Source organism: Empidonax traillii, unplaced genomic scaffold, assembly GCF_003031625.1.
Source record: "Empidonax traillii isolate 1590-97213 ecotype Southwest subspecies unplaced genomic scaffold, ASM303162v1 scaffold57:size2250009, whole genome shotgun sequence".
Classification (NCBI taxonomy): Eukaryota; Metazoa; Chordata; class Aves; order Passeriformes; family Tyrannidae; genus Empidonax; species Empidonax traillii.
The window spans coordinates 412,147-426,560 of record NW_020955250.1 but is presented as its reverse complement, the minus strand read 5'-3'; positions in this window follow the sequence as shown (position 1 = coordinate 426,560).

Below are 14,414 nucleotides of genomic sequence, written 5' to 3'. Positions count from 1 at the left end.
TGTTTGAATGTGCATATATATGCTTTTTCTTTGAAATTCTAAAGATATGCCAAAAGTACTTTCAAGAACACCAAGACATCTACATAAAAATCTTCTGACAATCTCTAGCAGAGAATATAAACCCCACTTATATTTCTTTCTACATATGCTATCAAAATCCAGGGAAAAATCTGAATTCATTTGGGGATAGATGGAAAAACTCAAAGGATTTCCCTTTAAAACTCACCCCTCTCATTTTTGGTTATAGTAATCTTACCAGTTCTTAGGATGCAAGTATCTGTGTAACCTCAGACCTTCCACTTGCTTCCAATTTGTAATGTGCCGTGTCACTGCATTTATTGTTGCCAGCTATCATCAGGTTTGGGGTAGAAGCTTCAACAGTTTTATTCAGGTTCCAGCTTCTAGAGCCAAGTGAGAAAAGTCTCCTCTCTCGGATTCAATACCCCTGGTTTCTCTAATACAGAGAGAGGACCAAATATGCCTGCATGGAAGTGAAAAAATAACTCATTACCAAGAAGAACGCTAATAACAATACTGATAAAACTAGGTTAAACCAACTAATGAGGAGACACTTCCCAAGCTCTTCCTGCCAGACCTAATTGAGATTAGGCAGCTGGCCTCCCCTACTTGGAGAAAACCACGTGGCCACAGGACAGAGACAACATTGTTGCCTTTCCATGTGCTTCACATTCCCCACACCTGGAAAAGCTGGCAGGAGCGGTTATAAAGCCAGAACTGGCAGGAAATGACAGATAGCTGGGACTGAATAAAGACAGTTGTTTGCATGGTGCTGGAGTGAGGCTGTGGTGCTGGTACAGGCAGTTGGAGGAGACCTGAAGACCCCCAGGGTGACTGGGGAGACTCACAATACACCCTTTGGATCCAACAGGGACACTTGGTTGTTACAGTTTTGATGTTTGTTGGTCAAAGTGGTGATTGTGTCCAGTCCTGTTGGAATACTGGTCACAATCTGGGCCAGTTGAGATGGTGGTGGAAACCCCATGTGATGAGGGAAGCCCTGAAACACCTTCAGGCTGAGTGTGAATGTTCTGGGGAGTTATCACAGCTGAGTCATCTGCATATGGAAAAATAAACCCTACCCTCCCCTACCTCCCAGGATTTGTCTCTTTCCTTACCTTGTTTAACAGCCAGGTTGTAGCCTGAGGCGGGTGCTGTGCAGCCTTCAGCCTCTGGCCTGGGTGGCCACTCTGCACACTGTCAGCAGAGGCAAAGCATCCTGATGAAGACTAAATGAATTTTTGAACTGTGTAACTTTACCAATGATTGTGTAGCATGCTACAGGTATCTTATGACTGTTTTCTCTAAGATGAGTACCTTTCTGACTATCCTAGCAAAGCTGTGACTACATTCACCTGTCAAACATCCTCATCAGTGTCATTTTTTTAGTTGTTCTAAATCTGACCTTTAGTACACCTAGACATTTATGATCAGGTGATTTCAGTGGAGAGACTGTATTACATAAAAAAATGGATTTATGGCATAGATTTACTGTCTGTTTGCCAATGGCATCCTTAACCAATACGAGTACAAAGCTCATAATGGGAATTCAGCTGTCATACATTTTTAGAGAGAAAAACTGCAAACTCTTGCAATCTTTTTAATCCTCAGTAAAGGAAAGGCTGTACAGAAAATATTGGTTAGCTGAGTATTTTTCCTCAAAATATCTTTTCTTCTCCCTTAGGTAAAAGTACAGTCAAATTACTACAAACAGTGGGTGAGAAACATGGATTAAAAAATGTGAATATGTGCAATTTTCTTATGTTTTCTGCACTTCTTTTTTCATAGGAGCGGTTTCCTTTGCAGAGTGTTGTGTGGTACAGCTGAGGCCAGTCTGAGAAAAGTATTAGTGAAATGAACTCCATCCCAAAATAAATGCAAGACAGACTGAGGTCTATTTTTGAATACTAAATTAACAAAATGCCTCAAAGGGTGTTGTCTATTTCTGGTTAATCATTCCTCCTGCACTCAGTAAACCCAAGGAAAAAAATGGAAGAAGAGATGATCACAAAAAATGTGAATTCTGCTAAACCATTTGGTTTGTATCACTAAGGACCCTCTATGATAAAAAGTAGAGTTGCCAGTTCTGTCAGTATTAGTTCAATACTACGTAGTAGGACAAGTAAAACGTCTCTGCTTCCCACTCCTTTCCACACTTTGTGTGCTGCTGAATGACATGTAGTGGTACTTCAAAATCAACTTATACTTATCAGCATCATTAAACATAAGTGAACAGAAGCTGCTATCATCAGTGAATACTCTTCACAATAAGGACAGTAAAATGGATTTCTCTACTATCTTCAGACACTTTTCAGACTACAGTTGTTTATGTGAGTCTCTGCAAATCAAGAAAGCATTTTCTTTGATAAAATAATAATCCAAGCACCACTAAAGGTCAACTAAAGGATCTTTCTTGACATTGTTGGGCTTAGATTCAACCCTTAATGGTCTGTGTCAGACATTTTAGAGGAACATTTTTGTTGGGCAATTATAACAAACCTTACACTGCTCCTAACTCTACTTTCCATGTTGAAAGTCACAACAGATCAAAACTTTAAGACTTAAAAGAATCCCTCTTCTGGCTTGCATTTTCAGTTTCCTATTTTGTTTGATTTCTATTATTGAAAATTTCTCTCTAGTCTCCATTCACATTGATCTGGGCAGCTGCTGATTGAGTGACCTACAAATTTGGAACAGCATATCACAAAAGCAAGAAGAAGAAAGATATCAAGTCAGCATGAAACTTTCTGGAGGCCAGCACTACTGAGGAACAGTCTAGTGAAGTGGAGCATAGAAAAGAAGTCAAGCATGCAGTATATGTCAGTGATTCTGTTTCTTGTATAACACATCTTGTTAGTGATTAATGAAGCCTTGGATTTGGAATGTAAAACTGGAAGTTTAATATATCAATAGGTAAAATAACAAACATTTGAAAAGAAAGTTTGGTGTGAGAGGCTTTGTCAGTGTACTCACCATCTACAGTTATTGTGAGTTTGAACCTTACAAATGAGCCTGTCCCACTCAGAGGCCCCCGTCTCTCAAGGCCACTTGTCCTTACAGTGAGACCTACTTGGTTCAGTCCAAAATAGATACAAGAACAGTGTCCAGGAGTAAGATTTTGTCTTTCAATATTACAGCCTTTTCATAAAATCATTCCACACGATTCCTGTGGAAAGAAACAAATGAGAGCAGTACTACGTATTTTCTTCTTTATATGACTCTTGTCTGGTAAAGAGAAGATGTCTATCAAGAAAAAAGAGAAAGAAAAGGAAGGGAAACAACTAAGATTTTGTATGAAGGAACATCAGATTTTTTCCTAACAATCAAATTGTGCTATGTCTTTTAAGATCTGTAAAATATACCATAAAAGATCTTTTTAATCTGTTGCAAAAAGGAAAGTCTGCATTTTAGACCTGAACAAAGAACAACAGATAAACCTTTAATAAACTTGAATTCTTGTCTAAACAGTGTTTTAAAATTTAAGTATATCATAGAGAATTGTTTCACAGAGGATATTTATTCCTTCTAACCAAGTTTTCTATTTTTAAGGTGGCCTTCTTGTTGCTCTTTGAATATGCAAATTGTATAATAATTTGCAAAAAAGTGATTAGTTATAAAGTATTCTCTACCTACTGGAAAGGTTCTATGTGAAAATTTGGATATTTTGTTTTCAGCAATTTCCTGGTATTGTGAATAGTGAGACGCTGTAGGTAAAATGCAGCAAGTTTATGGACAATCCTTAACTGTTTTCTGAAATAACAAGCTATTTGAAGTTTAAAAATATGGAGATTAGCTGGAAAGTCACTAATTATCTGGCAACGCTTAGGTAAAATCTTACAAAAATGATAAGGAGAGGCTCTACTTCGCCACTGGTTGATAAGAAAAAGACAATTCTTTCTTTGAAGTATTATTCCCCTTAGTTTAAAGACTTTAAGAAATATTTAAGTTTCAAAAGACTATTTATAGAACAAAGAATCTAAAAATATTGGAGCATAAGCTATTTTAAAACATAATTTCACGTTGTATTTTTAGCTCTGATTGATATAAAGTGATGTCACAGGAACCAAAATAAAGAACTAAAACTTTGGCTTCAAAAATAATACAAGGATTTTCTCTTAATATGGTCCAAACCAATGAAAAATTCTCTGTTTTCACAGCTGCATGTTCAAAACCTGATGGTGCAAATGATACTATTTCAAAGGGTTTGAGCCAACTAGATCACAGTACTGACAACTAAATCAAACAACCTCCATAGAGACATAGAGAAACTCTGTGATCGATGCTCCCTCCAAAACCAGGACCTTAAGTGGCTCCAAATGGCAGCGGATGAAAGCATCTGTGCACTTTGTATTACCAGTCTCTGGCATACTCTTGGGTTGGCCCTGGCTGGCAGTCAAGAAACTGCTCAGCCAGCCACCCTCTCACACCCTTTTATGCATAGAGGAGAGACTGGATTTTATGGTCTGTTGTTGTCTGTCACCTTTAATAATGCCTAACCTTTGGCTGGAGCTTTGGTGGAGCTGAATGTTCAAGTTGTTCAAGCTTTGTCCAGAGCATTGTGGAGTTCATGAGTTCCTTCTTTCATTAAAGGAATTAAAAGAAACATCCAGCTGTTAAATGTCTTTACTGAGACACTGCCATTCTTCTGTGTCTGAAAACAAGCCCTTCCCATTTAATTACTTAACCCTAAAACTTCTCTGCTTGGCTTGGTATTTTAAACACTTTCTACTCAGAGTTAGATGTTCTTCAAGATGTCCAAGATCAGTATTGCATATAAAATTAACTTCAGCCACCTCTGCAAATAATCACCTCAGGGTCAATAGAATTCACTAGGCCACTGTGTAACAGAGAAAGAAAATTATTCTACACCCTTTTTACACTACTGGAGGAATTTAATATCTAAACTTCTGTGCATGAGGTAGGTGTCTCTATTGGTGGACATGATCCCCTGCACCATTTTAATTTCCCTGTTGGTAATTTTCTAAAATTGCATGTAATGACATATAAAAACCTATTATATACCAATGTTAGAAAGCTGGTAAGATATTTTCTCTTTACCTCTTCCCCAAACATTTATTTCTTATCCAAACTATGCTTCTCAACATTGAATAAATGACACTGGGTCACTGACAATGCTGAGTCGTGACTCACTGATCCATGGAGACATTGGTCACTTTCTGAAGCAGGATATTCTCTTCTAGAACACCTTGATTTTTCTTTTAAGGTATTTCATTTATGTACTGATCAAAAGCAACTGTTGTTTCTTTCTCAGAATAGAGGAGGTGCTTCAGAGATGATCCTTCTGTTGCTTACTTTATTTGTAGTGCTGTTTTCTGTTATCTACAGTAGCCATTCCTACCTACATCATAAACTCAGTGTAACAAAATCACATGTCTGTTTGTGGAACATTCAAGTTCATGTTGGTAATTAAGGGAAGTTTTCCCTTTTTCTTCTCCTTACATGACAATAACCTAGAAGAAAAAGAGTCTGTTGCCTTCCTGTTTTATTAGCTACAGTATGTAGCATAGAGGTGTTAACATGTGACAAGTTTGAGCAACATTTAATTTAAAATTGGTTCTATGAAAGATAATAAAGTGGAGTGATATTGGTATAACAGGTTTGTCCTTTTATGGATCAAGTCAAATGATACACAGAACATTTTTTTGCTCATTAGCTAAGTGTATCTAGCTATGTAATGCCCAGAATACTGCAATGAGAATACTGATGATGATAAATTGACATTACTCTTTTCCAAATCAAATAGGCTTAGAGATTAGTAATTTTTTCTTTTTTTAGAATAAAAAATGGACTTGTCAAGAATAAACAGAAGGAAACCATAAAAATGAAACACCTGCTATTTCTTTTTCACAGATGTAGCTTCATATGGGTAGAGATACTTAAACTTAAAATAGTTGAATTCTCATCCAGAAAATTAATCACTCTGTGGTCTCAAAACATCAAACAGAAGTAATAAGAAAAATAAGAAAGCTTTGAAATCTGTACCCGCTAACACAGTTCCAATGAATCTTCTACACTAGTACCCATGTCACTGGTTTTGTAAGGATTTTTATAAAATATTGTCTTTAAGCTTCAAATTGTCATGATGGTTCACAAGTCAACATTGGTTGCTTGGTTTCTGCACACTTTACAACAGTATCCGATTTGTTTAATTGCAAAGAATACATTCTCTATGATTTTATCTTAAAAGAGTGCTTCTCAGCTTTTCACAATAAGATACTAAAATTTTGGCTTCTCTTTTGAACCTAGCACCAGCAAGATGTGGATTAACATTAATGACATTTATGAATTCTTTATTTCCCTAAAGGACTATATTATTTCTGTTTAGCTCCTCATGAACCAAGTAACTATTTCATATATATCAGCAGTCTGTAGATGCAATAACAGCCAAAAATTTAGGGCCTCTGATTTTAGCTCTCTTTTCTGTCATCATGTGGCTTCTGAAACTTCTGCAGGCAAAATTCTGGTTCTGCCAAATCAAGTGGAATTTTGTCTATGAATTAAATGAACTTTCATTGCCTATCCCTTTTGCCACTTATGAAACAAAGGTATAAATACTCTGCTTCATGTCAGACATTTGTTTTTCTTTTTTCATAGGTGAATATACAGTACATAGGAGAAGAAGCCACAGTAACTCTTCTTTCTGTTCAGGTAAGTTAATGAAATAGTCTCATAAAAGATCCTTCTTAGTAGCCAGAAAATCATGATACTTCTTCATAAAACTTTTATCCATTTGCTTAAAAGGCTTTTGTAGTTGTTATTGTTACTAATCCTGATGGATTGCAGAAGTTAATATGATAAAATACAATTTCATGTAGTTTATCTTATTTAATAAATATTCAGCTATAAGCTATATTTCACACATAATTTAGCAAGTATTAGTTATATACCATATCAAAATTATAATTTACCCATTCTTTCTACTTAAGGGATGTGTTTAGTTCTAAATGTATGAAAACACCCAGAGAAGAATGAGATATTCTTTCAAAGGTAGAAAGGCCACAGAAAAAAAGAGCAAGAGAGAGGGGGAAAGTGTGAAGGTTATCTAAATTATATGGAGAGAAACTCTCATCATCAGAATTAAATGGAGAGTGGAACAAGGTCATTCTTGATGTGTTTGCAATTTTTGTCAGGAATTCTTCAAGCAATTTCCTAGTCCTATGCTCTTGCTCTCTATAGTTCACGTAAAGTGGATCTAAGAGAGTGTGGAAATCTGGGTTTATTTGCTTCCCAGGCAGATTTTCTCTCTCTTTTCTTCCCTCAGCCCCAATGCCCTTCTGTGTCCTCTTGCATGAGATGAAAGTGGCAGCAGACACTGCAGCAAGGGGCTGTCAGAGCGTAGTGCACTATGCAGGCAAAGAGTGCTCTCCAGCCGTAGGACTGTGCATGGATTAACTGACCTTATTCCCCTGGTGTTTACCACCCACTGAGTCTATTGCTGGAAATATGAGGTTATTTACTGGGCGTACTTTCTGCTGATTTCTTTTTTGACGCAGAAAATTACCCTCATGCTTTCAGAGCTGTCTGGCAGAGATTACTCTTTTCTCTCTGTGTATCTAGTTTCACATGCATTTTATTATATAAAGGGTCTCATTTCTGCTTGAAAACAGAGTCTCTGCAAAAGTGTTTGTGATGACTACGATTAAGAGTGAGAAAGAGTGGAAAAATAAAGCAGGTGCATGCGTATGGCTAGTAGTTTGAGTGTGCTGACTTGCTTGAGTGTATGGCCCAATAAAGTGCAGACAGATGAAGTCCTCAAACTGAGTTCTACATGTCCCTGGTGATTCTCTCTGTGCAAATTGGCTTCCAAAGTATCTACTTTGGAGAAGATGATGAATTGTGACTAAGAATGGTTATAGACACAGATACCTAATTTTATTCAGATAAATAAGAGTTCCTGAGATTTGAGGAAGACTTGGGATTCTTGTACTGGCTGTTTATTTCTCCTGGTGTTGGTCCAGAGTGTAGTTTACTCAATCAGGAGTATTATTTACTCCTCCAAATTACTTTGCAAACACTAAACCCCACTCAGGTCTGTAACAATTCAGTAGTAAATAATTTGCAGCACGATTCAGAGCAGTTCTATATGTGTGGAATATGCCTCATTAACTTCAATGGACTTTGCTGAGAGTGTATGTAAAGAAACTGTTAGATTAAGAGCATAGTAGTAGCAAAGGTTTAGCTAAACCCTAGGTTTAGCTGAGCGTGTTGACGTAATGACACCTAAATATTTTACCTGTGATACTTTACCTGCAGTTTATGATGCTGAGAGGTAACAGAAAGTAAAAAAGCAAAATTAAGCTACTTGCTTAGCAGAAATGGTTGGTTGTCTGCTGAACTCTTGTGCCTTTGAATAAGTTGATGAGCAAAGGAAAGGTTCAGCTTTAAATGAAGAATATTGCCACTGTAATATTAGAACAACTAATAGATACAAGTCTGAAAGTGCTTTGGTCAAGCAATATGGAATATAACACTCCAAGTCATGGGCCATACATAACCAAATATGGTTTAGGGAACATTTGGAATAATTAACATGACTGTATCAGAACCCTGAGGTCACTTATAGGCCTTAATGACTCCGACCAGCCTCATCTGAGACCTCCAGCCACAACCATGAGCTCAAGAATTCTATTTAAGCTTGACCCTAGTTAAGCTTGGCTTGGAGCTGTCAGTCTGGTCTTTATGCCTGGTTATGGGTCTTCCTAATTATGACTTTCCCACACGTGGGCTGATGTCAGGATATTGCCTTGTTATCATAAAGCTGCATCTGACCCTGGTTGCCCTCACTGGATCTTATGCAGACCCCCAAGCTGACTTTGTCTTAGCCTGACTCTTTGGAGCTGCCCTGGGCTGAGAGTTGCTAGGTCTGAGATTCCCCTGAGCTCCTGGCCTTTGTGGTGTCCTTAGGATTTTGATGCTGCATTTCTAAAATATGATTGTAATTATCTGAAAAAAGTTAAATGGGGAAGGAAGGTGTGAATCTAGATTATGAGTGGTTTTATTGTGTATCTTTAGAAACATGGTTATTTTACTGTTTGTATAGCTATAAAGTTATGTTAATTCAGGTGTAGTAGCACTCTTTGGGAACCTATAGTTTCTTACAACCATTTCAGGCCTGCAACTCAATGAGACAAGACTACTATATCAAAACCATATGTGTTTTGTTGGCTTTATTTAATATGATTAACTCCACAGTCTTGTTCAGTTTTTTTGCTCAAATCTAGAAGTTGTTAGTGTGGTCAAAAGCCCTTGAGGTATTTTGGAAGTTATGTTGCTCTCTGAATATAATCACTTTAGTATGTGTGAAGAAAATTCTGATACCACGTTTGGCCTTGCTAACTAAATTTACCAGGCTGATGCTTTTACGAGAGCTCCTCTTGGAGAAGAAGGAGGCACTTAGTTTTATTATTGTATTGTGATTGTGTTCATTAATAGCAGTAGGAAAACTCTTAAAACTGTTCCTTCTATGAACAGTTTGAATGTTTAGTATTTTTTAGCCATGTTTAGCAATTTAGATAATAATCATTTTGCATTTCTGAGTAGAAAGCTTTTGAACATTACTGAGATGATCCTTCTTGAAACTTTCATATTATATCCTTATGATGTAGAAATCAGAGACAAGACCAGCAGGGAAAATCAAGAACAAAAAAGAAGATTCAACATAACAAGCTATGAATTCTGTTCAAATAGTATATGGAGTACAGCTTCCTTCATACTCCTGGGAATACACAGCAGCACGGAAGCGTGAACAGACATTGCTGGTACTTAACGAATTTGGATGGATGCAGAACAGAATGCATTTCTATATAGCAATTTTAGGCTAGCCAGAATTTGGAACAATTCTGTTTAATTTCTGCTCTGCCTCTGAGAAGCTCCAAAATAAATATTTTTGAGAGTCTGAGACAAATATATTAACACTAATGTGCATAAAAATATCAATATGAGTTTGTTTTTTGGTCAGGCACAGATAGATTGGTGGAGTTTGAAAGCAAAAAAGTCAGCATTCAGCTGAGAAGCCGTAGGAGAATAATAGGGATAAAGAGCACAAACATGCATAATCTGGGAACTGAGTCCAAACCAGTAGAAATCAACCAAAATATGAATGTTGTTATTTAAACGGTGTTTACCACTTCTTAAAATATTAAATCATTACATTTCAGAACTTTGATATCTCTCAAGGTCAGTGTCAGTCCTGGTGCCAGGGGTGACTGCTTATCCCCTGCTATTTTTAAATGCTGTAAGTACAAAGGTTCAATATTTCTAAACTATGGGGTATAGCTAAAGCTAAACAGTTTAGCTGGAGCTGAAGGACAGTAAAATAGCATAGTTAGCCAGATCCTTCCTGAATACAAATGGGGCTAAAATGACTAAGTGCCAAAGAAATATTTGAGCCTCCTTACACACTGTTGCAATCCTCAGGCAGTTTATTGGTAATCACTGCTTTGTTGGGTACTCTGAACATATGTCACTCTTAGGCATTGGGTATTCCTCACCTCAGACTCCCCTATCTGGTTCAGAGGCCTTTCACAGTTACGTTTGAGCTGAGTAGTTCAGAAGAGCATTAACAGTACTGATACAGTACTGTATTAACATCGTATCAGGCTCCTCACATGAAATGACATCATTATTATTGGATGTAAAACAGGCTTTTTCTATTCACCCATTCACAAGTTGAGGTGAGATTTATTACCGCTGAGTGCTAATCCTTTTGATGCCTCTCTTGGGTTATAGAACATCTTCATTCTTGTCTGGGTGTAAGGTCTCTGAATACCTTTACATAAATCCAAGATTGATATGGTATCAACAGACAGTATCATGCCAATTAGCACAGGTAATAACAGCAGTACAGACACTCTCAAGGAGTAGGCTAATAACTTGAAGATGGAGCTAAGGACTTAATGGATTTTTCCAGAGCAGTCTGAACTCTAAACCACAACATCTGCAGTTATTAGCTGTGCTGGTGCAACTCCAGTTACACTTGGCTGAAAAAGCTGCTTTAAGTGCCTTACAGACACATGCAGAGGTCTCCAGACAGAAAACTGTTCTCATGCTTTAAATAAATGGGAAGAGTATCCTTATGTGATGTAGATGGCTCTTTGTAAACAACTTTTGGCATGGAGAACTTCCTTTCCTTCTGTCCATTATTTTTGTTTGTGTTCCTCAACTCAACTATTTTCAGCAATTTAATTCTCTGTGTTGATTTCCTCCTAGCCTTGGTCAACAGGGCTACCGATTAATGTAGTAAAAATACATGGCACAAAATTGGTTTAGAAACCCTGGAGCCTGGAGTATTACATTAGCAATACATTCTTTAGAGACAAAGTATATCTCTGTGAAAAGAACCTGCATAAGGCCTCGTAATTAAGTCTTGGAAAAGAGTGGATTTTTCTCAAAGAAGCCAAAATATAGTAAATATTAATATAAGGTCAGAAGCAAGGAATAAATTATAGACTCCGATCTCACCTTCACTTCTTTTTCCTTCCTGTATGTAGCTCTTCTCTGCCAAATCAACTGGACTGAGTACATTACTCTAATTCCTTTATTGACCTTGATTCAGCATTCCTAAGGTTTGGAAGTTTGCAGTAGCAATAAAAGTATGTGCCGTTAAAGTTGGAATCAACTTTAAATGGGGCTTTTGGAGTAACTTTGCATTTTTTATTGTTGTGGTTTAGGAATGAAACTCCCCAGTTTAGTGCTCCCACTGAGACTCTCCAAACCACTGACCACTTGCTCATCCCACCCTTCCCTGTGACAGGCTGGAGAAGAGAACTGGAGCACAAAAGGTAAAGAATCACAGGTTGACATAAGAACATTTTACTGGAAACTGCAATGAGGTTGAAAATTGAACAGTAACTGCAATAATACTAATGACAGAGAGTACAAGAAGTGCACTATTCATGCAGAAACCCCCCAACAGTAGAAATACCTGACTGCTCCCTCCCACACCACTCAATCAGAGGGGATCCCTTCTCCCCAGAAAATACTCCCTTCCCTTTGCCCCCAGCAATGACATGAGGTGGTGTAGAATAACCTCTGTGTGCTGGCCTTACCCCTCTTGGTTACTGCAAAAATTAACCCTGTCCTGACTGGAACCAGGAATAAATAAAAACATTTATTTATTTACTTTTTTTTAAAATCAGTAATAGATTCGTTCTCAGGCTGGAAGGCCCTGGTTTTGCTTCCTTATGTGTCTGTTGTATGAAGATATAAGATTGGTCTAAAAAGTTTCTATAATTTTTTTTCAGGAATGAAGGATATTAGCATAAAAAAGGTTCTTCAGACCTATAACATTGAGACAGATAATCCTGACAGATAATTTGAAACACAACAAATCTACAAATATCTTACCAGTCTTCATATGAAACCAGGGATGTAAATTCAGTGTCAGTGAAACATGATCACTTTGATTTCTGGAATGCCATAGAATGTAAGATATCGTTTGCCAGAACAATTTAAAAGGATATTTTTCTTCCCTATTTGGTTATGAAAGAGCATTTAGCTTAGAGGTAAGGTAGGAGTCAAGGCAGCAAGCATTTTTCTTTCCTACTCTGTGCAGCAAGAAACAAATTAAAGTCAGGAGAAGGGAAAATGTTCTCATAGAAAATTGAACAGAAAATTGAATATCTGTTTAGAAAAGCAGGACGGCAAGTTCCATTAGTAACACCTAAAGCAACATTTGCATTTAATCATCATGATTATATTCATTTGACTGTCTCCTTCAGTTGTAAGTACAGAATGCCTCCAAAAAATTCACGCGAAAAAATATTAAATGATACAATGCACTTAAAGTAAAAAAAATCCAGCTTTGAGTACTATCCCCAGACTGTCCACTTTTAAGACAAAAAACAGTTGGCAGCATCAGTTTTATGTTTATCAGTCTTAAGAGGCTGATTTTCACTGGAAGGTTAATTTGGCTCCTCTCATGAGGTCCAAGTGCAGCACTGAATATTGCTATCACGTCTTGTGACAGAGGTCTCTATTTAAACGGGTGGTACTAGAGAAGATGAGACAAATTCTTTCACTCTGTAGTTAAGGCTGGTGATGTTTGCTTAGAATATAAATCACTGAAATTTACTTCATGCATTTTCCATTCCAAATAAGTCCTTTGTCTTTCAAGGTCCGTTCATATAAGGTAGGTCAGAGGGCATTTTCATTGTGAGAATGGTCAAGTTTTTTAACAGAATATATCTGAGCTATAGTACTCGACATGTGGCAGTCCCAGCTATAGTACTCGACATGTAGCAGCTAGAACAAATAAGACTGAAATAAGATAAAAATCCCCAGATGAAAACCTCTGAAAATTATATCCAGATGAAGTTTCTCTTGGAGTCACAATGACAACCTTCAGGGAGGACAAGACAACACCCAAACCTAATGAATTTCCTTGCTTGCATCTCAGAAGTGCTCGTTCATGCTTTTTATTCAATGGTGAACATAATTCTCCTTGTTTATGTTCTCAAAGGTCATCTGCCCTTGATAGAGTTATTTCAGCTTTATACCTGTACAAGTACAATGTCAAGCCCAGTGAACCAGTGTTTGCTCAATTAGAGCCAAGTAAATCTCTATGCAGTCACAAATCAAATACTCAATTCCTTCCCTGCTCTGCTAATGGTTATATAGTGCTGTCCACATACAGATAAATCCTGGAGCTTCCAGACAGGAGTTACTCATTCATGTCAGTATGTATATACAGACATATGCAAATACATGTCTCTGAATATTTGTGTATTGATGTACATATATGCATGTATGTATGTGAACATGCATATCTGTATATGATACTTTTTTCTACATAGATTTTTTTCAATTGTTCCCAAATGCAAGAACCATTTTGAAGAAAGCAGTTATGTAAGGCAGAACTGGGCACCACTCCTGTGTTTTCCTTTTTGGCGTGTGATTGCATATGAAAGTACACATACCAATACTTCCAATTTCACATGCAAATAGCTCTGCAAGGTTGGTAACCTGGTCTGCCAGTGTACAGTCACTAGGCTTAGGTAAACAGGTAAGGCAATTCTGCTCCATGAATTGGCTGTCATGCAGTCACAGCAATCTCAAATACTGTGTAATGATGGTATACACCAAGTTGGACCACAAATGTAGGCACACAAGTTTGTAATTGGACAGATATCCCTGAAAATATTGGTAGTCTTTTAACTTTTATTTCTGTAAAAGGCTATTGTTTTAAAAAATGGGCAAATTGCTGGGGTTTTGTTTGTTCATTAAAATAAAAAGAAGATGCTATTTTGTTTGACCTACAAGTTATAAAGCTCTTAAAAGCTACTTTTCTGATAACACATCAAAAACTAGTTCCTGGGAGAAATGTTCCCAAGCAGTGGGTCACAACCCCATGGAATTATTAAACTCTGCTTTTAATG